The sequence below is a fragment of the Giraffa tippelskirchi genome, chromosome X, assembly GCF_054371585.1.
Source record: "Giraffa tippelskirchi isolate mGirTip1 chromosome X, T2T-mGirTip1v1.2.pri, whole genome shotgun sequence".
NCBI classification, from domain to species: Eukaryota; Metazoa; Chordata; class Mammalia; order Artiodactyla; family Giraffidae; genus Giraffa; species Giraffa tippelskirchi.
Window position 1 is genome coordinate 22,782,750 of NC_137289.1, and position 27,390 is coordinate 22,810,139.

General features: G+C 40.3%; 2 protein-coding genes across 10 annotated transcripts in view; both read left to right on the forward strand.

The window, feature by feature from the left end:
- ENOX2 (ecto-NOX disulfide-thiol exchanger 2) overlaps positions 1-27,390 on the forward strand; it is a 279,083-nt gene that overhangs the window by 99,942 nt on the left and 151,751 nt on the right. For all 6 annotated transcript variants that reach the window (XM_081568137.1, XM_081568140.1, XM_081568138.1 and 3 more), the window contains exon 3: positions 13,182-13,325. The gene's annotated coding sequence lies outside the window, so the exon portion shown is untranslated. The remainder of the gene's footprint in view (positions 1-13,181; positions 13,326-27,390) is intronic.
- LOC145537233 (bcl-2-like protein 1) overlaps positions 1-27,390 on the forward strand; it is a 142,660-nt gene that overhangs the window by 99,942 nt on the left and 15,328 nt on the right. For all 4 annotated transcript variants that reach the window (XM_081568143.1, XM_081568147.1, XM_081568146.1 and 1 more), the window contains exon 3: positions 13,182-13,325. The gene's annotated coding sequence lies outside the window, so the exon portion shown is untranslated. The remainder of the gene's footprint in view (positions 1-13,181; positions 13,326-27,390) is intronic.

Sequence of the window (27,390 nt, forward strand, 5' to 3'; positions counted from 1 at the left end):
TCAGGCCTGAAATCCACAATTATTTATTTTATTTAGAAAGAGACACCCATAATATAGCACCTCTGGGCACGTTCTCAGGCAAGTATTAAACAGATAACCTAATGGTCAGTATGTTAGCAACCTGCCCTTTTCCCATCACTCAAGTAGAAAATTGGTCAACAGGAATTGCGGCATGGCCTAGAGCCAGCTCAAAGCAGACACTGATGAATCACCACCTTTCTCATCCTCCACTCCCAAAGATGGAGAGAGCAGGGTAGTTGCAAGTTCCCAGGGCTAAACTAGAGAAAAATAAGACTTTCTCTTCTCAGTTTCTCTGAAGACTGCCAGACTTTATCCTAAGGAAAATGATAGATCGCCTGTCTACTATCTGTCACTTTGAACTGTTCTGTCAAATCAACATTTTTTTGAACTTTGTTTTCATTGAGGAATGTGATTTTGCTGTGTTTCCCAAGCCCTAAATTGAACAGGGGAAAAAGAGTCCTGAAGCGTTCTTCTTCTTGAAGTTAGAAATATGTATTTTGCTTTCTTGCTCACGGAACTCAAACATCTTAACAGATTTAGTTCAGACTTTTCACAAATAATTCACCTTTACCAGGCCTGGGAGATGTCAGCCTCACAGGAAAAGCACAAAGCATTGGAAAATATGGATTTAAGGAGAAATGGACTTTCTCTATTCCAGCTCTAGTGTCACTGTTAGCAGTGTTCTAATAATACACCCACCACTTGAAAGTGAGCACTGATTAAAGCTTGGGGAGGAGGCATTTCAGTTGTAACGGGGAAAATATGGTTCTTTCATGATGGAAAGTTAAAGGTGGTGACAAATATGGTCTCCTTTCCTAAAAATAGTATAAGCAAAGAGCAATCACTGACTGTACTGTGTGTTGTACTTGGTCACTCAGTCGTGTCTGACACTTTTCAACCCTAGCAGCCCGCTAGGCTCCTCTGTCCATGGGGATTCTCCAGGCAAGAATACTGAATTGTGTTGCCATGCCCTCCTCCAGGGGATCTTCCCAACCCAGGGACCCAACCCAGGTCTCCCACATTGCAGGCGGATTCTTTACCAACTGAGCCACCAGGGAAGCCCAAGAATACTGGAGTGGGTAGCCTATCCCTCCTCCAGGGGATCTTCCCAACCCAGGAATCGAACCAGGGTCTCCTGCATTGCAGGCAGATTCTTTACCAGCTGAGCTACTACTTCCAGCATTGTTTATTAATGTTTTTACCTTGATGGCTGTATATTATCTGAAAAAAGAGGGTTATAAGATGAATGCAAAGCTAACATCTTCTAAGCCATAAATAGGATATAGAGTGATGGCCTAAGGAGCCACACTAGTCAAATTTTGGGGCAAATGCCTATAAATCCCCAATTGAGTTAGAAGAAGGGAGCTCACACTTATTTTGTGTCTGATATGTGATAGACCTTAGACATACATCCTTTCCTTTAATTTTCCTCACTTCCCTCTAAGAGGAGTCATTATCATCCTCATTCTCCAGTGTAGAAATGATCTCAGAGAAATCAAGTGACTTGTTTTATACCCCTTTAAGTGGCACATCTAGTATGTAGAAGATATAGGTTTGAATCCAGGTCTGACTCTAGAGCAGCATGTAAGATTTTCAGTGATGATGGAGATACTTTGTACTGTACTGTGCAATACAGTAGCCACTAGCCACATGTGGCTATTGAGCACTTAAAATGTGGCTAGTGCAACTGAGGAACTGAGCTTTTTATTTTAATTCACTTAAACTTCTATTTCAATGGTTATATCTGTCTAATGGTTCTTGTGTTGGATGGTACATCTCTAGGGATTGCCTTGACTGCAGTTTATAAAGTAGGAATCTGTAACCTGGTGTCCATAGAAATACTAAGAGAAGATCCATATATGGGGTTTCTATTATAGTGTTTTCTTATAAAGAGGTCTTAGTCGGTTGAAGGACTGTTTTGCTTCTTGGAAAGGGAAAATGAAGTTATACAGAGTTGTATTCAGGAGTACAGTGTATGAAAGATAGTCTACCACCACTCGACAAAGAGTCTTCAGGGATCCTAGGATAGAGGGGATATGAGGAATGCTGAGTGAACCCCCCAAACCATATTTCTTTCTTCTTTCATAACAGCCCTACCAGCTAGTTGCTTGGCATCAAGGGTAGACAACACAACTATTGTACCCAAAATTGTAGCTGAGTTCGGTTCTGTACACATTTCTGGAGTCTGTATAATATTGTACAAGGCACCATGCCAGGCATTTTGAATAAGGAGAGATTTTAAAATATGACTGGGGCATAAAGCCTGGCCTCACAGAGTTTACAACTTAGTGGTGATGAGCTAAGGTAGGAGGGAAGGGAGAATAAGACAAATACTCAGAGAACTATAACACAAGTCATGCATAGGAAGAGTGCAGATTAAGACCTGAGGAAGGTCAGAATGGTGTTTATTAGTAATAGTGCTTATTACCTGTGTGACCTTGGGAAATTAAAGTTCTGTAAGTTTACCTTTCTTTGTTGTAAATGGGAATAATAACTAGAAAATAGAAGAGTGGGATAAGGAATATAAGGCAGGACACATTCTTTTTTTAATTTCAATTAATTTATTTTAATTGGAGGCTAATTACTTTACAGTATTGTGGTGGTTTTTGCCATACATTGACATGAATCAGCCACGGGTGTACATGTTTCCCCCCATCCCGAGCCCCCCTCCCACCTCCCTCCCACCCCATCCCTCTGGGTTATCCCAGAACACCAGCTTTGAGTGCCCTGCTTCATGCATCGAACTTGCACTGATCATCTATTTTACATATGGTAATATACATGTTTCAATGCTGTTCTCTCAGATCATCCCACCCTCGTCTTCTCCCACAGAGTCCAAAAGTCTGTTCTTTATATCTGTGTCTCTTTTGCTGCCTTGCATATAGGGTCATCGTTACCATCTTTCTAAATTCCATATATATGCGTTAGTATACTGTATTGGTGTTTCTCTTTCTGACTTACTTCACTCTGTATAATAGGCTCCAGTTTCATCCACCTCATTAGAACTGCTTCAAATGTGTTCTTTTTTAATAGCCGAGTAATATTCCATTGTGTATATGTACCACAACTTCCTCATCCATTTGTCTGCTGATGGCATCTAGGTTGCTTCAATGTCCTAGCTGTTGTAAACAGGATAGGACACATTCTTAACAGTCAATGAATGGTGGTTTCCCTGGTGGCCCTGCTCCATTGCTGTGTATGTATTAGGTTGGGTGGAAGTGGATTGGAGAAGGCATCATGAAGGAAATAGCATCTGAGATAAACCCTAGAGGAAGGAAGTCTTTTGAAGGTTAGGAATCAGGAGGTAGGTGGAGGAGCACTGTGAGCCAAAACTGTGGAAGTAGGAAAGAACTGGAATGATTCAGTGAATGATAGGCAGTCCCATTTTGCCAGAGTGTCAGCCTTTTCTACCTAAACTGTGATGCCCGACACTAGCAGGATCAGCATTACCTGGGAACTTATTAGAAAAGCAGAACACAACCCAGACTGATTGAATCAAAATCTGCATTCTAACAAGATCCCTGGGGAACGTGTGTGACCATTAGAGTTCAGGAAGTGTTGAAGTAGAGAACAAGCTGGGGCATCGTGGGAGACAAGTCTCAGAGTGGCTGGGCCTTATTAGGAAGGACTTGACCAAGGAGTTTGGGGAGTCATTAAAACTTACTTGGAGGATCACCATCCTTAAAAATCCACCTGTGATCTGCATCACGCCTTGAAAAAGGTGACTTAAGCATCATTTTGGCTCTGAAAGTGCTTATGCTCACCACCATGCAAGCAGGCTCCTTAGCAGAAGAGGACTTTGGCCCTTTTCTTTCTCCTTGCTTCCCCATTCCCTTCACTTGCCAATTCATCTTTTACAGCTACCCTTGCTTCAGCTAAACCAGTTATACAGAATACTGAACTCTCAAATTTGACAAAGTAGGTTTCATTTGTTTGGCATCAGCTAAGACCTGGAGCTGAGAAATGTTCATTTGTTTTGGCTGCTAACCCTTGTGGCTGGAGAGTGATATTGCAGTCCAAATCTTTTTAGAAATTGTAAATATTCCCTCAGAAGTAGCAGGTGGAATTGCTGGGTAGGAAGAGTTAAAAATGTGGAAGTCAGAGGATTTTAGGCCACAAATGAGGAAGGAGGAGGGGCTCCTAGGGATGGATAAATCCTACAAAAGCACCTGCCAGCACCTCAAAGGCCTGGCTATTATTCTACCCCCTTACTTCAAGAATTTTAAATTAAAAAGTAATTTGGAGACCCTCTTTCCCTCTTTACCATGGAGTCCCATATCTGATTTTAAACTGAAGTCAATTGGAAAATAGGACTCCGGTTACATAAATTTGTTTTATGCACAAATTAGCTATAATGCTCCTTTTGCCAAAAACTGATATTCTATTTTTTCAACATTGATGTCTGTCTGGAGATTGCCGCCTTGAGTTGAATTTACCAGATTTCTCAAGACCTGACCATTTTCTTTTAAAGAGAACTAGTCCAGAGTAGAATTGTATTTCTTTTTGCTAAGGGTGAACCACCTTAAGTCTGTGGGCTGCAGCTGAAAATGGGAAGTGGCAGGGACCCACAGGGTCACATTTTGGTACTGTAACCTGGGGCAATCATTAAAAGTGTTAGATTGCATCATGAAGTTTAGTCCTAATTTGACCTGATAGTAGAAAGCTCTGTAAAGTAAATTGTGGCAGTGACTATTACAGCAGCTGGGCACAAAGAGATCATTGATCTTCTTTCAGGAGATTCATGGAAATTCTTCAGTGCTTTCCGCAAAGCCCAGAAATCATTTGCATCTCTATTGCAGACATCATTGCATGTGAACTCCTTGACCTGCAAACCGGACAGTTCACTGGAACCACACTTCATTCCAAGATGTTTAATCCCTTGGTTCCATTGGATAATAAATGTCATTCTATAAGGACCCCCTCCCCACCCTTCCATAATATGAGTACTTTCTAAAGTGGCCTCATATGTGTTATGAAGTCAGAGAATCTGTATTTTGACATGACATGAAGTAACAGCTGGTCAACTGTCTAAACCAGTCAACCTGGTTTTAGATGAGATTACATTACCACATGGACTTGTTAAATTGTGAACTTAAGATATAGAAATAGCAGAAATCTACAACACTGTTGTTTATTATCTATTTTACTGTATCAATCCATGCTTCCTTTTAGACAAACTGTTTATTTTGTAGGGTTAGGCAATGAGAAGACAAGATGGGAGGAGAGATGAATGAGCAAGGATCAAAGTTTTATTAACTTTATCCTCAGGAATAAAAGGGCAAATTCTATGAGAAATAAATAACACTTCAGAACATTTTTTGTTCTGTTAATTGTTGGTGACTCCCTCATTTGTTTTTCTTTCAGTGATTATCAGTAGAGTCCATAAAAAGTTAGACATCTCATGTGCTCATTTTAGGGACATTAAGCAAGTTAACAATTGAACAAAATGTATCAGTTCAGTTCAGTTCAGTCGCTCAGTCATGTCAGACTCTTTGCGACCCCATGAACCGCAGCCAGGTCTCCCTGTCCATCACCATCCCCCGGAGTCCACCAAAACCCATGTCCATCGAGTTGCTGATGCCATCCAGCCATCTCATCCTCTGTCGTCCCTTTCTCCTCCTGCCCTCAATCTTTCCCAGCATCAGGGTCTTTTCCAGTGAGTCAGCTCTTCACATCAGGTGGCCAAAGTATTGGAGTTTCAGCTTCAACATCAGTCCTTCCAATGAACACTCAGGACTGATCTCCTTTAGGGTGGATTGGTTGGATCTTCTTGCAGTCCAAGGGACTCTCAAGAGTCTTCTCCAACATCACAGTTCAAAAGCATCAATTCTTCGGCGCTCAGCTTTCTTTATACTCCAACTCTCACATCCATACATGGCCACTGGAAAAACAGGCTTGACTAGATGGACCTTTGTTGGCCAAGTAATGTCTCTGCTTTTAAATATGCTATCTAGGTTGGTCATAACTTTCCTTCCAAGGAGTAAGCACCTTTTAATTTCATGGCTGCAGTCACAATCTGCAGTGATTTTGGAGCCCAGAAAAATAAAGTCTGCCACTGTTTCCACTGTTTCCCCATCTATCTGCCATGAAGTGATGGGACCGGATGCCATGATCTTAGTTTTCTGAACATTCAGCTTTAAGCCAACTTTTTCACTCTCCCCTTTCACTTTCATCAAGAGGCTCTTTAGTTCTTCTTCACTTTCTGCCATAAGGGTGGTGTCATCTGCATATCTGAGGTTATTGATATTTCTGCCAGCAACCTTGATTCTAGCTTGTGCTTCCTCCAGCCCAGCGTTTCTCATGATGTACTCTGCATATAAGTTAAATAAGCAGGGTGACAATATACAGCTTTGACGTACTCCTTTTCCTATTTGGAACCAGTATGTTGTTCCATGTCCAGTTCTAACGGTTGCTTCCTGACCTGCATACAGGTTTCTCAAGAGGCAGGTCAGGTGGTCTGGGTCAGGTCAGGTGGTCAGGTCTATCACATATCAGACACAGTCTAAGGTCTATCACATATCAGACACAAAATAAGTGTGAGCTCCCTTCTTCTAACTCAATTGGGGATTTATAGGCATCACCATCTCTTTCAGAATTTTCCACAGTTTATTGTGATCCACACAGTCAAAGGCTTTGGCATAGTCAATAAAGCAGAAATAGATGTTTTTCTGGAACTCTCTTGCTTTTTCGATGATCCATCGGATGTTGGCAATTTGATCTCTGGTTCCTCTGCCTTTTCTAAAACCAGCTTGAACATCTGGAAGTTCACGGTTCATGTATTGCTGAAGCCAGGCTTGGAGAATTTTGAGCATTTTGTTCCTAGCCTGTGAGATGAGTGCAATTGTGTGGTAGTTTGAGCATTCTTTGGCATTGCCTTTCTTTGGGATTGGGATGAAAACTGACCTTTTCCAGTCCTGTGGCCACTGCTGAGTGTTCCAGATTTGCGGGCATATTGAGTGCAGCACTTTCACAGTATCATCTTTCAGGATTTGAAATAGCTCAACTGGAATTCAATCACCTCCACTAGCTTTGTTCATAGTGATGCTTTCTAAGGCCCACTTGACTTCACATTCCAGGATGTCTGGCTCTAGGTGAGTGATCACACCATCGTGATTATCTGAGTTGTGAAGATCTTTTTTGTACAGTTTTTCTGTGTATTCTTGCCACCTCTTCTTAATATCTTCTGCTTCTGTTAGGTCCATACCATTTCTGTCCTTTATCAAGCCCGTCTTTGCATGAAATGTTCCCTTGGTATCTCTAATTTTCTTGAAGAGATCTCTAGTCTTTCCCGTTCTGTTGTTTTCCTCTTTCTTTGCACTGATTGCTAAGGAAGGCTTTCTTATCTCTCCTTGCTATTCTTTGGAACTCTGCATTCAGATGGGAATATCTTTCCTTTTCTCCTTTACTTTTTGCTTCTCTTCTTTTCCCAGCTATTTGTAAGGCCTCCTCAGATAGCCATTTTGCTTTTTTGCATTTCTTTTCCATGGGGATGGTCTTGATCCCTGTCTCCTGTACAATGTCACGAACCTCTGTCCATAGTTGTTCAGGCACTCTGTCTATCAGATCTAGTCCCATAAATCTATTTGTCACTTCCACTGTATAATCATAAGGGATTTGATTTAGGTCATACCTGAATGGTCTAGTGGTTTTCTCCACTTTCTTCAATTTCAGTCTGAATTTGGAAATAAGGAGTTCATGATCTGATCCACAGTCAGCTCCTGGTCTTGTTTTTGCTGACTATATAGAACTTCTCCATCTTTGGCTGCAAAGAAGATAATCAATCTGATTTTGGTGTGACCATCTGGTGATGTCCATGTGTAGAGTCTTCTCTTGTGTTGTTGGAAGAGGGTGTTTGCTATGACCAGTGCATTCTCTTGGCAGGACTCTATTAGCCTTTGCCCTGCTTCATTCTGTACTCCAAGGCCAAATTTGCCTGTTACGCCAGGTGTTTCCTGACTTCCTACTTTTGCATTCCAGTCCCCTATAATGAAAAGGACATCTTTTTTGGGTGTTAGTTCTTAAAGGTCTTGTAGGTCTTCATAGAACCGTTCAACTTCAGCTTCTTCAGTGTTACTTGTCGGGGCATAGACTTGGATTACTGTGATATTGAATGCTTTGCCTTGGAAACGAACAGAGATCATTCTGTCCTTTTTGAGATTGCATCCAAGTACTGCATTTTGGACTCTTTTGTTGACCATGATGGCTACTCCATTTCTTCTAAGGGATTCCTGCCCACAGTAGTAGATATAAAAGTCATCTTAGTTAAATTCACCCATTCCAGTCCATCTTAGTTCGCTGATTCCTAGAAGGTCGACGTTCACTCTTGCCATCTCCAAGATGGCACTTGTTTGACCACTTCCAATTTGCCTTGATTCATGGACCTAACATTCCAGGTTCCTATGCAATATTGCTCTTTACAGCATCAGACTTTGCTTCCATCACCAGTCACAGATAGCCCTAAAAATTTCTTCCTAGGAAATCTGCTGGTTCAGTTGTTAGAACTCTGGGCTTTCACTGCTGTGGGCTGCATGGTGCAGAAAAAGAAAGTTTCTTCCTAATCTAATATTTTCCTAATATCTTCCTTATCTAATAGTTCCATCATGTCTAGTAGAAAAATAGTAGAAATAGCTTCTATAAGAAATTTAAAGATAAATTCTGTGGTTTGGGTTAGAATTAAAATAACATAATTGCTAATATTTTATGTTGAAGCCATAACTGAAATTTCCACAATAAGAATTCTTTAAAATAAAGTGGTGGTGGTTTTCCTTCTAGAATTTAGGTAGTTTTAATGGGGCTATTTTATTTAAAATAGCACTCTCAAAGTGGATCGGGCTTTCCTGTTGGCTCAAACGGTAAAGACTCCACCTGCAACGCGGGAGACCCTGGGTCAGGAAGATCCCCTGGAAAAGGGAATGGCTACCCACTCCAGTATTCTCGCCTGGAGAATCCCATGGATGGAGGAGCCTGGCAGGCTACAGTTCATGGAGTTGCAAAGGGTCGGACACAACTGAATGACTAACATACACACTCAAAGTGGATCACATATACATGACACAGAAAAGATTCTAAAAGTACCTATCGATTTACTGATTTGTAGATTGATTTAATACTACTTAAAGGAGGAATGAAACAGTACAATAAAAGTAGCTAAGAAGCGCTAGTGTCATAGGAATTTGCTATGTCTATAGCTCTTGTTCTTGAACTACAAATCTTTGGAGAATGTATTAGATTTTGGATAATGTAAAATGTGGATTTGTATTCAATGGACGAGCCTTCTGGGTAGAATGTCTCTCCTTGATATGAGATCTTTTTCTATAAGTAACAAGGCTGAGATGTTGTGCTGAATTATCAGAATTTTCGTATATTTGAATCATTTATGAAGTGGATACACCGAAAGTACTAGAAATCTCAGTCTTATTCAGTGCCAAACAAAAATCTGTACATTAGTACAAGGAACAAAATACTTAAGTTGCTAAAGTTATCATCTGGGAGTAAATAAAAGGGAAGAATGATTATAGTCAAATGTCTATGACTAAATACATTTAATTCATCAGATTTTGTTCTTGGACTCCTTCAGTTTTTAGAAAACAGTACAAGCAGCAATAAAAGGTTCAATGATGAAAGTAGGGTATATCCTTGGAGGGCAAATTCAGACCAATCTCCTCACATTCTACGTCAAAAATTCAAGACATTATAAATGGAAATTAGCAGTTAATATTTATTGAGCATCTGTTATATGCCGGATGTGATGCAGAATGTTCTACATACATGATGTCATGTAATCTTAGTTTTAACAGTCCCATGAGTGAGTTAGTGTTATTAGCCTCCTTTTAGAGCTCATAGCTCTGAAGCTCTGTAAGATCCTCAGTCATCTACTTAATAAGGCAGAAAAATGGACTAATATATTATTCTATAAAATTATTAAATGCAAAAGAAAAAATTTTTCTGATTAACCATTATTAATGAGAACCTTCTAATCCCATGCATTCCTTTCAATCAAGATTTTACCATCCTGTAGTATAGTATTCACGGAGAAGGCAATGGCACCCCACTCCAGTACTCTTGCCTGGAAAATCCCGTGGATGGAGGAGCCTGGTAGGCTGCAGTCCATGGGGTGGCTAAGAGTCGGACATGACTGAGCGACTTCACTTTCACTTTTCACTTTCATACATTGGAGAAGGAAATGGCAACCCACTCCAGTGTTCTTGCCTGGAGAATCCTAGGGATGGCGGAGCCTGGTGGGCTGCCATCTATGGGGCCGCACAGAGTCGGGCACAACTGAAGTGACTTAGCAGCAGCAGCAGTATAGTATTCAAATGATGGAGATGCATTTGAAATCTAATTATTTTAAGTAATATTGATATAATCAGCATCAGAACTTTTAAGCTGTGTCATTAATTCTTTATTCTAACTATATGATTTCATAGAATGAGTCAGCTACCCCACCCTATTGAGAATTCATTCATTCAACACTCACTATGTGCCAGGCATGGTGCTAGGCACCAGGAGGCTAGAGATACAGTTGTAGGAGAGAAAGCGAGACAGATCCTCCTTAGAAGAGCTACTTACAAACTTCAAACTTACTGGGGAAAAGTTTGTTTTAATTCACTTAGAATATATATATATATATATATATGTTTGCTTATCTTTGCAACAGCCCTGTGAAGTATTATGTAGCATTCCCCTTTTATACATTATGAAGGTAAGACTAAGGGCAATCACATGACTTGCCAGAAGCTACCCAGATAGGACTTCCCTGGTAGCTCAGCTGGTAAAGAATCCACCTGCAATGCAGGAGACCCCAGTTCGATTCCTGGGTCAGGAAGATCCCCTGGAGAAGGGATAGACTACCCATTCCAGTATTTATGGGCTTCCCTGGAGGCTCAGATGGTAAAGAATCCACCTGCAATGCAGGAGACCTGGGTTCGATCCCTGAATTGGGAAGATCCCCTGGAGGAGAGCATGGCAACGCAGTCCAGTATTCTGGAGACTCCCCATGGACAGACGAGCCTGTCGGGCTACAGTCCATGTGGTTGCAGAGAGTCGGACGCGACTAAGCACAGCACACCCAGATAGTAAATCATAGAGCCAGGATTTGAACCCCAATCTCTCAGGCTTTGAAGCATATATTGTTTCCACTATAATATGCTGTCTTCCATGGAACTTGTTTTGATCAGCCTGATATCACAGAAAGAAATACCAAGAAAAGTCTTAGAATAGTACACTAATCATATTGGACTCTGTGACTATTCAAGTGCAAGAAATACATTCATTTGTAAATTATAGAAAAACTAGTCTTCTTTGAAAAATAGTCTTTGTCATGATCTGAATGTTTTCTAGTGTTAGTGTTAGGTGCTCAGTTGTGTCCAACTCTTTGTGACCCCGTGGACTGTAGCCCGCCAGGCTCCTCTGTCCATGGCATTCTCCAGGCAACAATACTGGAGTGTGTTGCCACTTCCTTCTCCTGGTGATCTTCCCAGCCCAGGAATTGAATCTGGGTCTCCTGTATTGTAGCTGGATTCTTTACAGTCTGAGCCACATAGCAATTGGTGTTTGTTTCTTTAGTTCTAGTCATGGTAGGGATTTAATAGGACATGGATAGGATGCAGTGAATGGTTGAGTTAAGATACAGAAGCAAGTTTTCATTCTTTCACTTAGTTACTCACATGATGTAAAGGAAAATGTTTGACAAGTCCCAGAAGACATTTTAATGGAGGTGTTCCAAGTGGAATCTCATCACAGAATAAATGGTATTTGTTCCATGGGCTGAAAACAGCATAGAGATACTTTTCATTAAAAACAAGAATGTAAAGCCATTTTGTTAGCATTCATTTTACTGAAATTTGGTTGACCTTTAGCTGACTGGGATTCCAAATTTTCATTGACATTTTACAACATTTCCTTAAGAATTGTATAGCTTTGGGTATAGAAAAATTGAGAGTTAAAGAGTGAGCCATAGCAGGCCAACTTGATTCCTCTTTTGATAGGATTAGAGGACCAGTAGATAAAAGACTTGGGAGAGATCACCTAACTTTGGATTTTTAACAAAGCTCTTAATTCCACATTTAATGAAGCTTTAATTGAAACACTTGAAATTCCAAGTGCTGCTGCCAGAGGAATAAGAAACTATCTCTGTTCACCCCTGGCTGAAACATATAAGACTTGGGAATAAAAAATGTCTTTTGCCATTTTAAATTGTGCAGCAGCAACTAGTAAAGTGACCATGCTCTGAGATCATTTGAAGAGGATGGGATTAATACTACCCAAACCTGGGTTGTAATTCCTCATCACTCCAACTACTAAATAACTCCCTTGCAAGTTTTATATCTTTGTTTCCTTTTCTGGTTTGCTTATGGTTTTTTTTTGGAAATCCTTATATTATTGTTGGCAGTGACTTTAACACTAGGATAGGTGGGCTACAATCCATGGGGTCTCAAAGAGTCAGACACAACTGAGTGACTAAGCACACACACACACAGTCTAATGTTACATCTGCATCAACTCAACAATCCTTGCAATGAAAGAAAGGAAAAAAATGTCAAGAGATGATCTAAAAAATATGTGACCAAACTTTTCAAAGGAAGAGTGGGTCCATCCATAGCCACATTTAAAGAGGGTCCTAGCTCTTTAGGTTTCCCAGGTGGTGCTAGTGGTTAAGAACCCGCCTCCCACTGCAGGAGATGTAAGAGACATGGATTCGATCCCTGGGTCAGGAAGATCCTCTGGAGAAGGAAATGGCAATCTACTCCAGTATTCTTGCCTGGAGAATCCCATGGAGAGAGGAGCCTGCCGGGGCTACAGTCCATGGGGTCACAAAGAGTTGGACATGACTGAAGCAACTTAGAACACGGCACTATCTCTTTCAGGGAGGCAATAGCCATAATGTTAATTTATGGTCATAAATGTTAATTTCCCAGAAACAGGAGGGATCTTACAAATGACAGAGCTGCAGTCTTATAAAAGCCTATATTTTAATTCTGTACTTATCAACAAGATCTGTAAAAATGGCAGAGGGTAACTAATTGGCTTTAAGGAATTCGCCTGTTAGTGCCAAGCTTTTAAGATTTAGACAGTTTTCCTCTAGTGGCTCATACATTAAAACCTGGAGACATCCCAGTCCTTAATGGAGTCTGGATTTTGGCTTTCTTTTTCTTCTTTAGGGTTGAACCAGCTGCCCTTTGACCCTGCCAACAACAACGAGCCCCTGCAGTTTGGTAGTGCCAGTGTCCCTCTGGTCACAGAAGGCCTCATTGCGAATGAAGGGGAGTCAAGCAAGAAAAGAAAGAGAACAAATGCTCCTTCAGGTAAGCTAGGCAATAATCCATGCTCTTAGGCCAATGCCACTGAGTCAACACTGTCCCACTGAGTCAACACTGTCCCAGAGCCTGGTATGTGGTGGGCACTGTTGTAGGATTTGTAGGAGATACAGAAATGAGAAAGAGGCCCCTGCCCTCGAGGAATTCATGGTGGAATAGAGGGAGGAAAAAGCACATACTTAAATAACTCTAATCATAAAGGAGAGTATTGTCAGTGCTGTGGTAAATGTGTAAAAGGGAAGAAAACCTATGGGAGCACAAACAGGGGATGAGGTTCAATCAGCTTTGGGCATCATGGAACACTTCAAAGCAGACGTGGCATCTGTAGCTGGCCCTTGAATGGATAGGCTTAAGACAAGACGAGATGAATAAAGAACATTCAATTTATGCAGAAAGAGTTACATGAGTGAATGATGTCACTGTACATCTTTCTTTGTATGTACAAGTAGTAGGAACCATCATTTGTAGTTCTCATGTGGGTAACTGCCTATATTTGCATCTCCCCACCCCACCCTTGTTTCCCCCAGTACACATCATGCCCGCATGTGTTCTATGCTCTCATAGCTCTCTTAGAACAGCTGATGAACAGATTGTCCTAAATCCTGTATAACAGCTAACTGAATTTTTAGCCTCCCCTGCAACTCCCATCGTTCATGCTCTGTTGGCCTAGTCGCATGTTATATTTCTCCAAAAAAGTAGGGGGAAAATGGGAGAACCAGATCTTCACTGATCACTTCAAATATTAACTGATTAAATATTAAGCTATTAATATAAATATTAAAGTAAGAGAAAATATTTTTAAAATTTCATCTCTTTGTTACTTGGCTATTCATTTGAAAATAGTATCTGTAATCCATAGAGACTGATCTGAGATTTTAACATAGGCCTAGACATGTACATAGACATGTGCATGGGGTTTGGGGTTTTGTTTTGTTCTGTTTTTTACTATTACTTTGACATTCACCTTATAAAATGGAGCATGTTTATAAACATACAGCATCATACCTGACTCTTAGATCATAGGTCTTTCTGTTTATAAATCAAGATATTTATTCAATACAAGTTTGGAAAACAAAAATACAGTAAATCATTAGCTATCTGGAGCCCTCAAGAAAAGTGTGATTTTTTTGTTTTTGGGGTTTTTTTTGGAAAGGCATAGTATACAGCTAAGGAAATGGCCTGAGTTGCAATCCTAGTTCTCTCTGTCTGTGGCTGGGGGTGGGTTTCTTAACCTCTCTGACTTTCACTTTCTTCAACTGTAATGTTAAAAATGGCACTAAAACCTCTTAAGATTATTAGTCGAGTTAAATGAAATTAGATAAATTGTTTAGCTTGATATCTGCACACACTTCCTCCCTTAATAAATCCCTTAATAAATGTTGCTATTTTGTTATTATTATATGATAATATTACGAACTTCATTGTTTTAAACATCAATGCATTTCACATTTTTAGGTTAAACATTGTGAATACAAATTGTGTATGTGTAACATCTGTCTTTTTAAGTCATATATTCAACATAATCTAAACTTTACTTGATCATTTAAATGCAAAATTCCAGTCATTAGTCCTTGTACTGTGATGGACGTGAGTTTGAGTAAGCTCTGGGGGTTGGTGATGGACAGGGAAGCCTGGCATGCTGCAGTCCATGGGGTTGCAAATAGTCAGACACGACTGAGCGACTGGACTGAACTGAACTGTGCTGCAATACTCTATTATACTTTTCTGGGTTTACTAAATGATATAGACCTTTTAACTTGAAGCTGTCCTAGACTGTAGTGGCTTTTTAGTTATTACAGCCACATCAGCCCCATTTTATCCACGTCCTGTCTCCTTTCTGCAGCCTGGGCTCATCTCTAGTTTCTCTAACTATCCCTTCATGTAACAGCCCCTTTTCTCCTTCTAATCAGTTACAAACTTTAAAAAAAAAAACAAGCGAGATCTCCAGGTTGATGTGTTAAATGAATATGTTAAGTAAGAGTTAAATCAACTGTGAGAGAACCTGCTATGGAGAGAGATACAAGATTTAGGGCATCAACTTTAAAACATCTATTTTGGCTGCTCTGACGCCTTTTTTGATCACCTAGTTTTTCCACTGTGTTCATGGTGAGTGATGTGCTGGTTTAGAATAATACCTCCAGAACATTGGTTAGCTCATGAGGGTGGAGAAAAGGGGTATGTATTAATCTGAATTGTGAACCAACTTTTAAAGAATCACAGTTTTATTTCTAATGAGCATACTCAATGAGAGCAAAGTAACTGTTGCAGATATCGGATTTTAGCAGTAGATTATGTTAATCTATAATTAGCAGAATCAATTTGCATTCAAATAATGAATATGCATAAGCTCTTAAAAAACAGTAGTTCTTAAAAATAGGTGAAGTAGGCCCCTGGCAAGCTAAATTATCTCCCTTGTATTCTTTTTCACACTATTTCCTTAGTGAACCCTTTCTTTGTAAGTATAATAGTACAGTGGTAACTCCAGCCCAGGTTAAATTACCACAAATTCTAAATTAGTGTAGTCCAAATTAATGAGATTTTACTATACAAGAAGTCTCATAATTGTTCAGCTGGCAATCTAACGGTATTATAAATGAACAGATTGTTTTATAAGGGTATTTTTTTCCTATGCAGTTCTAGACAAAAGGAAGAGGGAATATATTTTGTGAGTAGGAACTTCCTCCTTCTTTTATCATCATTGCCTGCATCCTAGCAAGAAGGAAAGCCAGGGGCTACCAGTCATTTCAGTTCTAAGCTGAGATACTCATGCAGCCATTACCCTGTGACCTCTTTGAATCAAAACTCTCTCTCTCCCTCTTCTATCACTACACATGATGGAGAGTTCTGTGCCTGTAGCTCTGGTTCCTCAGTATATATTCTATTCTTCCTTTCCCACACCTCATACCTCACCCTTTTCTACAAACTGCCTCTCCCTTTTTATACTAGAATTGATCTCTTAAAGGTCACCAGCAACCTCCAAATTGTCACAGTCAGTGGCCCTTTGACAGGTCTCAGCTACCTTGACCTGTTTGCTTCATTTCATGCTGTTAACAACCTCGCCTTGCTTGAATTCTTTCTACTTCTGCTTTCCTTGGCAATACACTTTGCAGATTCTTCTTCCTTTTCTGACTCTTTCAATCATTCTTTCTCCTTTTCTTCCTGCCTCTGCTTTAAGTGAGTATACTATTATCCATGGGCTTCCCTCGTGGCTCAGATGGTAAAGAATCCGCCTACAATGCAGAAGACCCAGGTTTGATCCCTGGGTGGAGAAGATACCACTCCAGTATTCTTGCTTAGAGAATCCCATGAACAGAGGAACCTGGCGGGCTACAGTCCATGGGATTGCAAAGAGTCGGACACAACTGAGCAACTAAGTATGCATGCACTATTATCCACATTTATAGGTAAAGAAATAAAGGATGAATAATCTTTCCTAAGAATGAGCATTTAGCAAGTGGTTTGACTAGACCTGCAACTGCAAAGCTTTTCTCTAACTACTTTCCCAGAAGTACTGTGCCTGTAGATATTAGGAGTCTGGGTCTGTTACTAAAATCCATAGTAAGCATTGGTGGCACACTAGGGAAAGCTGTGTTCGTGTGAGAGTAAGGTGAGCAGCACTTGGATTTGATCATCTCTAGGATCCCTTCGAAGGCTGAGATCCCATTGTCCCTTCTTTTCAGCTACTCCCCCAACAAGTTCTCTATTTCCACCAAGGTTATCTGCTACCTTTCTCCAAATAGTCAGTGGGCCTGACTACTTCGGGACCTTGTTCATGCCATTTACTTTGGCTGGCATGCTTGTCTTCTTTCACATGTCAAAATCATGTCCGAGGGACAGCACCTATTACAAGTCATACCTTCTCCAGGAAGCCTTCTGGAGCATCCTAGTTATAATTATTCACTCATACCTCTGAAACTCCTTGGTCATTATATTCATATGAATCACTTGACACTGATTATAGACCACCTTGAACTACTTGCTATCTGTTCATATTAATGTATCTTAACTTTTCAACTCAGTCATCAGCCCCTGATTGGAAGGGCCCCTGTGCCATATGTTTTTTGGCAGAGATACAGTCTTGCATACAATAGATGTTAAAGAAATGTTTGTTGACTGATCACATATCTGGCAGAAGAATTACTTTCCCTTTGCCTTAATATTCTCTGTTATTCTCTTGTCACTCGCAGGGTAGACCTGTGCACAAAGCTAGGCACTCAGTATCTAATGTTGATTAACTGACTGCCTCCCTCATCCCTAAAGGTCAGACTCCAGACATTCATGAGATTACATCCCTAGAGCAACCACACATTGAATCCGTGTGCTTGTGAAACAGATACCAGACCCTAATGGAATCTTTTCCTCTTAACTGGATGAAATTTCACGTGTGCCCAAGGGAAACTGACAGCTGGAATTGGGTGTCCTGTCCCAATTCCTCTGTGAAGTAGATCCATAACCTGAATTATACATTAGTGTATATTTGGCCATAAACTCTTCCTATGTGGATCTGGCTGCTTTGCACTCTTAAGGTGAGTTCAGAATTCTTCAGTGTGTTTGCTCTCAAATTTCACCTTTTCCCCATGGAAATGTTTCCTGGTGATGCTGCAGCTGCACAGATTTTCTAAGATTGTGGTGAGTCCACTTATTCACATGGTTCCCTATGGCCAAAGAGTTAGAAACATTTTAAACCCTTGTCAAATAGTAGTGCCAAGTTCCTGTCCAAGAGATACCAACTGTCTCCTGGTTTGAGATCCACCTGGATTTGTAGAAGCAGAGATACCAACCCTTTTCACAAATACTTCCACTGAAGTGGAAAAATCTATGAGTCAGCAAGGCCAACCAGATGATGACTAAAATTAAATGCACTGTTTTAAGCACCAACATCACAGTACACTGGCATTCTAATAAGATGCCAGCTCATTGAAAGAATGGGCAACTAACCTGGGGATAATTATGATACCAGAATGATCATCTAGATGTGGACATAGTCCTGCCTCTATTGCCTTCCCTCATAGTTCTGTATTGAAAGATAGGTTTGCATTTAATTACGTGATGCCCAATACTGGCAAAAATAAGCAATTTTGCCAAAGTCCATGTGAATAATGAATAGCTCAGTATGAAAAGAAGGGCCTTCAACCATTTTCCATTTGCAATAATGATTGAACCCTAAGAGTACAAGTTTTCCAGGAAGACCCTTCAGTTCAATAATAATTTGCATCGATATTGTGATTCTTTCTCTTAATATATTTTCATATTCATTTCACTTTCCAGATGAGGTGCTAATAACCAGAGAGGAGACATAACTTTGACTGAGATGGAGTAGCATCACCAGGAATGTTAGGATATTCTAAGGACCTCCAGACAGTTTCTAAACTTGATCATAGACTCCTAACTCAGTTCTCACGGTTTCCTTTAGAATTCCTAGAAATCAGAATGAGCCTTGACAATATAAAAGACAGTGAACAGTTCCAGCACTGCCAAGACTAAATTAACAAGGAGGAGAGATTCAGTCAGACATAAAGAAGAACTATGTTGGAATGAGTTATCAGAGGAAGTTGTTTAAGCCTGCTTGGAAAAGAAATATAAAAATGGGATCAACACTCATCTGCCTGAGAGTATTTTTGTTCCTTTCTTACCTAGAAGAGGGGCAATGAACCAGGAAACTTTTTAATGACACTTTCAGCCCTTTGATTTACCTCAGCCTCACAAGGCTAAGACTTTTATTTCACATGTACTTTGAAGTCCAAAAATGAAAGCATTGATTGTTTTTAAAGAGAAAAAATGCCACCATTTTATATCTTGGTGTGTGGTATTTCTAGCATGTCAGCTGAATTATTATATTGCCAAAGGCAAGAAGAGCCTATTGTTCCTTGAGATGGAATTAAAATAAGAAAAAGAGTAGACTAATAGCCCTACTCAATTTCTTTAGTCCTTTGGATGTTTTTATCTGGTTACAGTTTCAAAAAATAAAGCCATATCTTGATAACTAGAGGATCAAAAAATTAAGCTGTCTTCTTTCTCAGTTCTGATAGAAACTCAGTGTGAAATTTTTCATCTTCAAGGACTGTCAGGAGGAGGGGAGATTGAATGTGGCACAGAAGACGCAAGATACAAAAATGCAAACACACCTCTCTTAACTTGCTCCAACCCTCTGAATAGCTTTGGAATGATTTTGTGACTTCTTTGTATCTCATAAGTTCTCTCACAGACCTGAAGTATGAGTCAGCCTCATGTGTTGGTAATATAGACGCTAATGATAAGGTGTTGAGTCATAGTATTTCAGAGTTGAAGGCAATCTTGTCTAACTCCATCATTTTCACAAATGAAGAAACTGAAAGCCAGAGAAGGGGCTTTTCTAAAGTCATGTGATTAATTATGAATAGTAGCAAAACCAGAACTGCTTATTACCAGACCTTTATAATCATTTCAAGTTGGCTAGGACTATGGCATGTGATTGATTCATTTGTATTGAAGCAAGTTTTATCTGTGACCTAGAGGAGCTGCCTTCCTCCATGCTAGTAGTATCAATATTGCATGATTTGTAGCAAGCTAATGCAGTGGTATATAGGTCCCATATCTGTTCTGTCTGCCACACAGGGAAGGGCCCTTTGATCTCAAACTAGAAAAATAGTTTGAGTCTGGGAAACACCTATGAGGAAATTGCTTTTGTAGAGCTACAAGTCCAGCAGCTCAGCAAATCACAGAAGAAGCTCTCTGTGACATCTGCTTACTTGGCAGGCAACAGTTTGTTTCCCCCATCCCAGCCTACCCTACAGCCACTACATCCAAATCGAAAAAAATTTCATAATTGTGTTTTATCTGTTATTTAAGCTTTGTCACGTAATTTTGTCTAGAGGATCTCTTTCAATTTCTCGATTTTGAGGGTAAAGACTTGTCTGATAAAAATCGGTTTTAGGTCAGTAAAATCCAATTTCACAGTAAAAGGATTCTTGGATTTGGAAAGGTTCTTTCTCTCCTGTTAGCTTGGTAAAGTCATCAAAGCAAGTGTTGTTCTTGACTTTGAGGCCTATATGGGCCTCCGTGGCCTCAGAGAGAAATAAGCATACTTAGACATGTTATAAGAAGAATACTGAAGACTGTGAGTTTAGTACTCGATTTGCCACTTGCAAGTATTTGGACCCAGGGCAAATCACAGAAGCCTTTTCCAGTTGCTACTTCTGTTAAATGAGAAAAGTGTTTTGAAAACTATCAGATACTACTTGTATAGTTGCTACTACTGCTGCTTGTCGAGTTTGTGAGTGTGAGTGCTCTTCTTTCAATTCTGAGTCAAACTGAGAGCAAACACAAAAAGCCACTTGAGGAACAAAATATAGTATCAACTTTATTATAAGTAAAACTGTAAGAACATGACTTGGCCTAAGGCCTAATGAAGCTTCCTACCATCTCCTCCTGCTCCAAATCTCTACATTGATACTCACCGATAGGGAAGATTGAGTCAGCAGAACAGACCACTTACCTTATCATTGTCATTGAGAGTAATGGCCTAGGTCACAATTCAGTGGAGGCTAGAAATTAAGAGCAAGATGGGCATCTGGGCCTGCCAACTGGAAAACAGTACCTGTGCCCTAACTAAGTGCTGCTCACTTTAGAAGAGAGAAAGGGTCATGTTCAACTTGAGGACATTTTGACCTGAGAGCCAGAATGAAGAGGTTAAGCCAGAAATGAGCACTTATTTTTATTCTAATCTTACTAATAAGATAAGTGGATGTTCCTCCTGTGCCAAGGAGCAAGCAGGGGTGGAGAGAAAGCCCAGAGAAGTTTCTATAGTACTGTCTGTCCTCTCTCACAAGTAGAATGGATGTTCTCTCCTCCCCATGGAATGATGCCAAGTGTGACAGGAACCTCCACCATCCCAACATTGCTGTTTGCTGCTGCTGCTAAGTTGCTTCAGTCGTGTCGACTCTGTGCGACCCCATAGATGGCAGCCCACCAGGCTCCCCCGTCCCTGGGATTCTCCAGGCAAGAACACTGGAGTGGGTTGCCATTTCCTTCTCCAATGCATGAAGGTGAAAAGTGAAAGTGAAGTCGCTCAGTCGTGCCCGACTCTTTGCGACCCCATGGACTGCTGCCCACCAGGCTCCTCCGTCCATGGGATTTTCCAAGCAAGAGTACTGGAGTGGGTTGCCATTGCCTTCTCCGAACATTGCTGTTTATTTGCAGATAAATATGACTTTGGATTTTTCTATTTTCAGAATTCTTTTTAACCAGGGGAAACTAGCAATGACAGACCATTGCAAGGTACAAAAAAACAGGGTTGTTCTAGCACCATGTGTTATGTTTAGATTTTTACTTTTCCATATATAAAGTCCAGACAAATTCCAGATGGAATTTAACTTTCTATCATCTGATTTCACCTCAGAGTAGTACCTTACAGGGAGGAAATTTCATTTTCATGAATTTCAAACACAGACACCTTTGATGCCATTTTAGCGTTGTCATTTCACATGTGATTGCAGAGTCTACAAGCCTTCCTTTCTCTTCCATGACACCAGAGTGTAATACTTATAATACTTTATTACTACTACTACCAGCGTGCCAGACACTGTTCTAAGTATTTCAAATGTGTTAAATTATTTTAGTTTCATGGCAACTCTATGATTATCCCCATTTTACTGATAAAGAAACAAATGCAGAGAAGTTAAGTAATTTGTGCAAATAGTAAAGAAGTAGAGGAGATATGGCCCAAACCCAGACAGGATAGCTCTAAAGTTATTGTCAAAAATCAATTGAGTCAGAATGGAAACTGAGGAAGAGCCAGGCATCAATGTTTTTTTTAAAGGCATTGCAAATTATTTCATTTTGCAGCCAGGCTTAAGGACCAGTTCAGCTACCCATACTGCATCTGAGCAACTAGGTGTACTTCGGCCACTATGGTTTAGAATGGTGGCCATTTGTAGTGTAGTAGTCCTCACTTTTCCATGGAGATGAACGTTCCAAGATCCCCCAGTTGATGCCTGAAACTGGGGATAGTAGCGATCCCTATGCATACTATATTTTTTCCCTATACATGCATACCTATGATAAAGTTTAATTTATAAATTAGGCACAGTAGGAGAATATCCAAATTGCCAGGATAACTACTCTTGTACTTTGCAGCCACTATTAAGTAAAGTAAGGGTTACTTGAACACAAATACTGCTGATACCACAACAATTGACTCAATAACCTAGGCGGCTACTAAGTGGCTTACAATAGGGATACACTGGACAAAAGGATGATTTGTATGGCAGGACAGTGGGGGATATCATCACACTACTCAGAAGAGCATGCCACTTAAAACTTGTGGATTGTCTATTTCTGGAATGTTCCATTGAATATTTTTGGACCAAAGTTGACCCTGGGTAACAGAAAGCGCAGAAAGCAAAACCATGGATACTGTATTCTATGATAAAGTATGTCTAACATCTTCTGTCAGGAACTGAAGTGACAGGGAAGCAGTAGACCAGAACGTGACAAAGTAGTTGTGTACATGTTGACCACTCGAGGTATTTCAGCACTGAAAGAAGTGACCACCTAATTTGCAGTTTTCTTTTTCTCTGCTGTATTTCCTGATATCCATTTTACTACCTATTGAAATAAAAGTCCATGATGATGAAATTTCCTCAAAAGGATTGGGAAACAGTCTTGATCTTGTTTTCCTATCTCAATTTCCTTGATAATGGGAGCTATTTAATTTAAACCATGCAGGCTGTGGCATTTCCATTGAGCAATTGCTTGTGTAATAGAATTAACTTTAAAATATTTTGCTTCTCCTACATTTGAATTTTAAGCAAAAGCAGCTTTCATGTGCAAGCTGTTTTATGGGATGTGGTACGTTAGGGTTGATGAGAGTGACACAGAAAACCATTAGATGAATGTGCTGTTTTGCAGGGGAGACAGGTTTCAGCAAGTGGCATTCCCTAGCTCCAGTCCCTTTCTTCTGCGTATTTGATTCAATAACAATAATGCAGGAGCAGCAGCTTTTATTAAATATTGATTGTATGCCAACCTCTATAACCAAGTGTTTTACATATATAAATTCAAGCAAACTTTATAACAAATCTCCCAAATAGAACCATTTTCTCCTTTGTTTATAGATAAGAAAACTGAGGCTTAGAAAACTTATGAAACTTTTTCAGGCTACAGTTAGTATATAGTAGAACAGTACATAAAAAGAGGGAGGCAGGATACAATAGTGGTTAGGAGTACATGCTTAGAACTCTGGCTCTGACATTAGGCAAATTATTGAAGCTCTTTGGGCCTCAGTTTCTTCACCTATAAAATAGAAGTCTTAGTACCAAGTGTACAGATTGTTTGGGGATTAAATGACAAGGTGACGAAACAGTGCTTAGTACATGGTGTTCTTTTGTTCAATGAATATTTATTGAGTCTTAAGTGTGAAGCATCACGGTGGGTATTAAGAGTACAGCTGTAAATAAGACAAATTGCAACCCTGGCCTTGTGATGTTCACCGTCTAGTAAGGAAGACACTCATTAAGCAAATAATTACACAAATAATTATTTGTAATTATGCTGAGTGCTATCAAAGAATGACTGCTTATAGTGAATACTCAGTAAATAAGAGCAAACATTTACTAAGTGGCTATTGTATGTTGGGCACTAAGCCAGGAAGAAATTGAGTGCAAGTGCATAATTGGATGAAGAGTAAAGGCATTTTCATGGAATTTTATTTCAGAGCAGGGTAAGGTTAATGAAGGTTAACTTCATTCCTCTGGCCAATCAAGGAAGCTTTGGAGGGAAGGGGGCAAAATTTTGGAAGATGCTTGGTTGAGTTCCCTGGGAAGAAGAGAGATCAAATTAAGAATGTGTCTTCTTTCCCCAAAATTAGTTTCTGGAGATCATGCAAATCATCTAATGTGAGGGGCATCCCCAGCATGAGTGGCCTTTGTATCTGTCAAGGTAGAGATTTTAAGAGGCTTGTGTAGCAAGGAACAAGGCTTTCCCTCTGAAATGAATGCCAAGTGCTGAATTTGCTTCAGAACTTGGCATGAAGTCTGAGCAGGCAACGAGTCATAACTACGTACTGTTGTCAGATGCTGATTTAAATATCATTCCATACAAATATAGTGGTTCTGCTGGCAAGCTGTTTTCTAATCTGGCCTTTTTTTTTATTCCTCTCCATAATTACCCTGATCTAGGATGAACAGCCTGAGAAACATTGACTAATGCATCCTAAATTATCTCAGCAGAGTAACCGCAAGATTTTAGCTTCTTTTGATTTTGTGCCAGGTCTCTGTTAAACAGTTTTTAAACCAACGTTAGGTGTGTACAGAGAGGTCTATAGATCTTCCAGGCTGGGCTTTCCATCAATTAAGACGGTTGTCCTTTGCTTTGTGGTGCCACTCTCTCTGTGGCATAACCTACAGGGAGGGAGGGGCCTTTCATTTTTTGTTCTCCTGTCAAACAGCCAGTCAGTTGTAGAGTTTTGTGTTGAAGCTCTGACTGCTGAGACATGTTCTCTAAAGGTAGCTAAGAAACTTGATTCTCTGCCTTTACTCTGGGCCCCTAGCAGACAGTGTTAAGCATGACTTGGGGCTCGACACTTCAGTAAAAGTCTGTTCTTTGTACATGGAACGTATAGTAATAGAAGCAGGTCCCAGAACTAGTCTCATTTACAGATGAGGTAATGGAGATTCAGAGGCTCAATGGCTTGCCCAAGATGAGAAAGCCAGCAAGCTATTCAAACCTAGATTTTCCGATGAGTCCTGTGCACTTTGCACCATGCCCCACTGGTTTCTAAGGTTTCTGAAGAAGGCAATGACGTTATTTGAGCTGTTCTTTCAAAAGATACTCTAACGAAAGTGTTTTTATTATAGATTGTAAAGGGGGCAGAACCAGAGAGGCAAGTTTGAAGACTTTTGAATCATCCCAGGGAAGTGAAATATGAACCTGAATCCATGTTATAGGAGTAGGGATAGAGAAGAGGGGATAGATAAAAGAAACTTAATGGACGTAAATCATCCTGAACTGTTATGGCTGGAAAAGCCATAAAACCTAGAAATGAAAAAGAGATGAAAATCACTGGGCCCAGTTCTTTATCTTTCTGCAAAATATAATTGACCCCACCTTGAGAGATGCTTGTGTGTGTGCTCAGCTTTGTCTGACTCTTTGCAACCCTATGGCATATAGCTCACTAGGCTCCTCTGTCCTTGGGATTTCAAAGGCAAGAATACTGGAGTGGATTGCCATTCCCTTCTCCAGGGGATCTTCCCAACTCAGGGATCGAACCCACATCTCCTGCATTGGCAGGTGGATTCTTTACCACTGTGCCACCTGGGAAGCTCTGCCATTTAGCCCAAGTGACTTGCCCAAGGTCCTAAATTAGTTCGGGCGGAAAGCAACTGGAGCTCAGAACTCCTTCTTCCTAGTATAATACTCTTCCCACTAAAGCAAGGGTCTCTCAAATCTGTTTTTCAGTTTGTTAATTTTTTAAAAAACATTTTATTGACATGCATAAAAGTACAAAATTGTTCGTGTATACCAATGAACTTCCACAAAAGCAAACTTAGATAACCAGCACCTAAGACAAAGCACAGACCATTTCTGGTACCCCAGAAGGCCCTGGTGCCCTATTGAAATCACTTACTTCCCCACCAAGGATGATCTCTGCCCTGACTTGTGCTCTCTCACTGCCTGGTGGACCGTGTTAGAGATTGGGAAATTTACTACTGGGATCCTCTTGTTCATAGATATTTAGATTATTCCTATCTTTTGGCTGCCACAAAAAGGCTGCAAAGACATCCCTGAGCATGGTAGTTTCTACATATGAGCAAGTGTTACTCTAGAGTCTAAGAAACCGGATTGCAGAATTGAAGTGTTATGGGCTTTGTGCATTTTGATAGCTTCTACAAAGGCCTCACCAAGTCAACACATCTGGTGCTTCATCCAGTGTTGGGAGGGCCATTCTTTGTCTTCTTGCTGACACACAGTATCTTTAAACGTTTGACTTTTTGCCCATTAGACAAGCAATGAATTGTAGCTCTTTATTGCTTTAACTGGAGAAGGCAATGGCACCCCACTCCAGTACTCTTGCCTGGAAAAACCCATGGATGGAGGAGCCTGGTAGGCTACAGTCCATGGGGTCGCTACGAGTCGGACACGACTAAGCAACTTCCCTTTCACTTTTCCCTTTCATGCATTGGAGAAAGAAATGGCAACCCACTCCAGTGTTCTTGCCTGGAGAATCCCAGGGATGGGGGAGCCTGGTGGGCTGCCATCTATGGGGTCACACAGAGTCGACACAACTGAAGCGACTTAGCAGCAGCAGCAGCAGCAACATTGCTTTAACTTGCATTTCTCTAACAAGTAGTGAGTTTGAGATTCTTTTTTAAATGTTTTCTAATCCTTTGTGTTTCTTGTGTATATCACTTGTGATATCCTCTGCTCATTTTTCTATGATTATTTATCTCTTTGGACGTGTAAGGGTTCTTTTCATGTCATGGAAATTAATCTTTTTCTGTTAAATATGTTCTGAATGTTTCCCCATCTATTTTAACACTGTTTATGCTTTGTTCATTCACATCAAATCTATTTTATAGTTATATCCCTCTTGTGGATTCTCTTGTCATTCCTGCAAGTATGGAAAAACCACACATTTTGGATTTTTTAGAGTAGCCCCACTGTTACATGTTTTAATCCCATTGTCCTCAAAACTACAATCGCATATTTCAAATCATGCTTTCTCAATTATAGAGGCAGAAAACTCAGTCATCCCACCTATAGTTGTTGGCATTGCAGTTCTTGATCTGTTTTCCAGACAAGATCCAGGTGCTCTTTGAGGGAAAAAATAGGGTAGCAGGACACACCTGTCTTTAAGCTGTGGAATCTGGTATGCACTAAAGGTAATGTGAATATGGTGTAAACACTGGTCATTCTCAGCTTCATGTCCCAGCTGTCTTCTGCTATGGCACTCAGACAGCTTAGGCACTTTGGAATGTTTGGTTGCTACTTAAAAGTGTTTGGTTACACAGAAGGAGGTCTGGAAAAATTCTGTCTGGTGTCTATAAAGGGAAATGGAACTTCTTCTGGCACATGA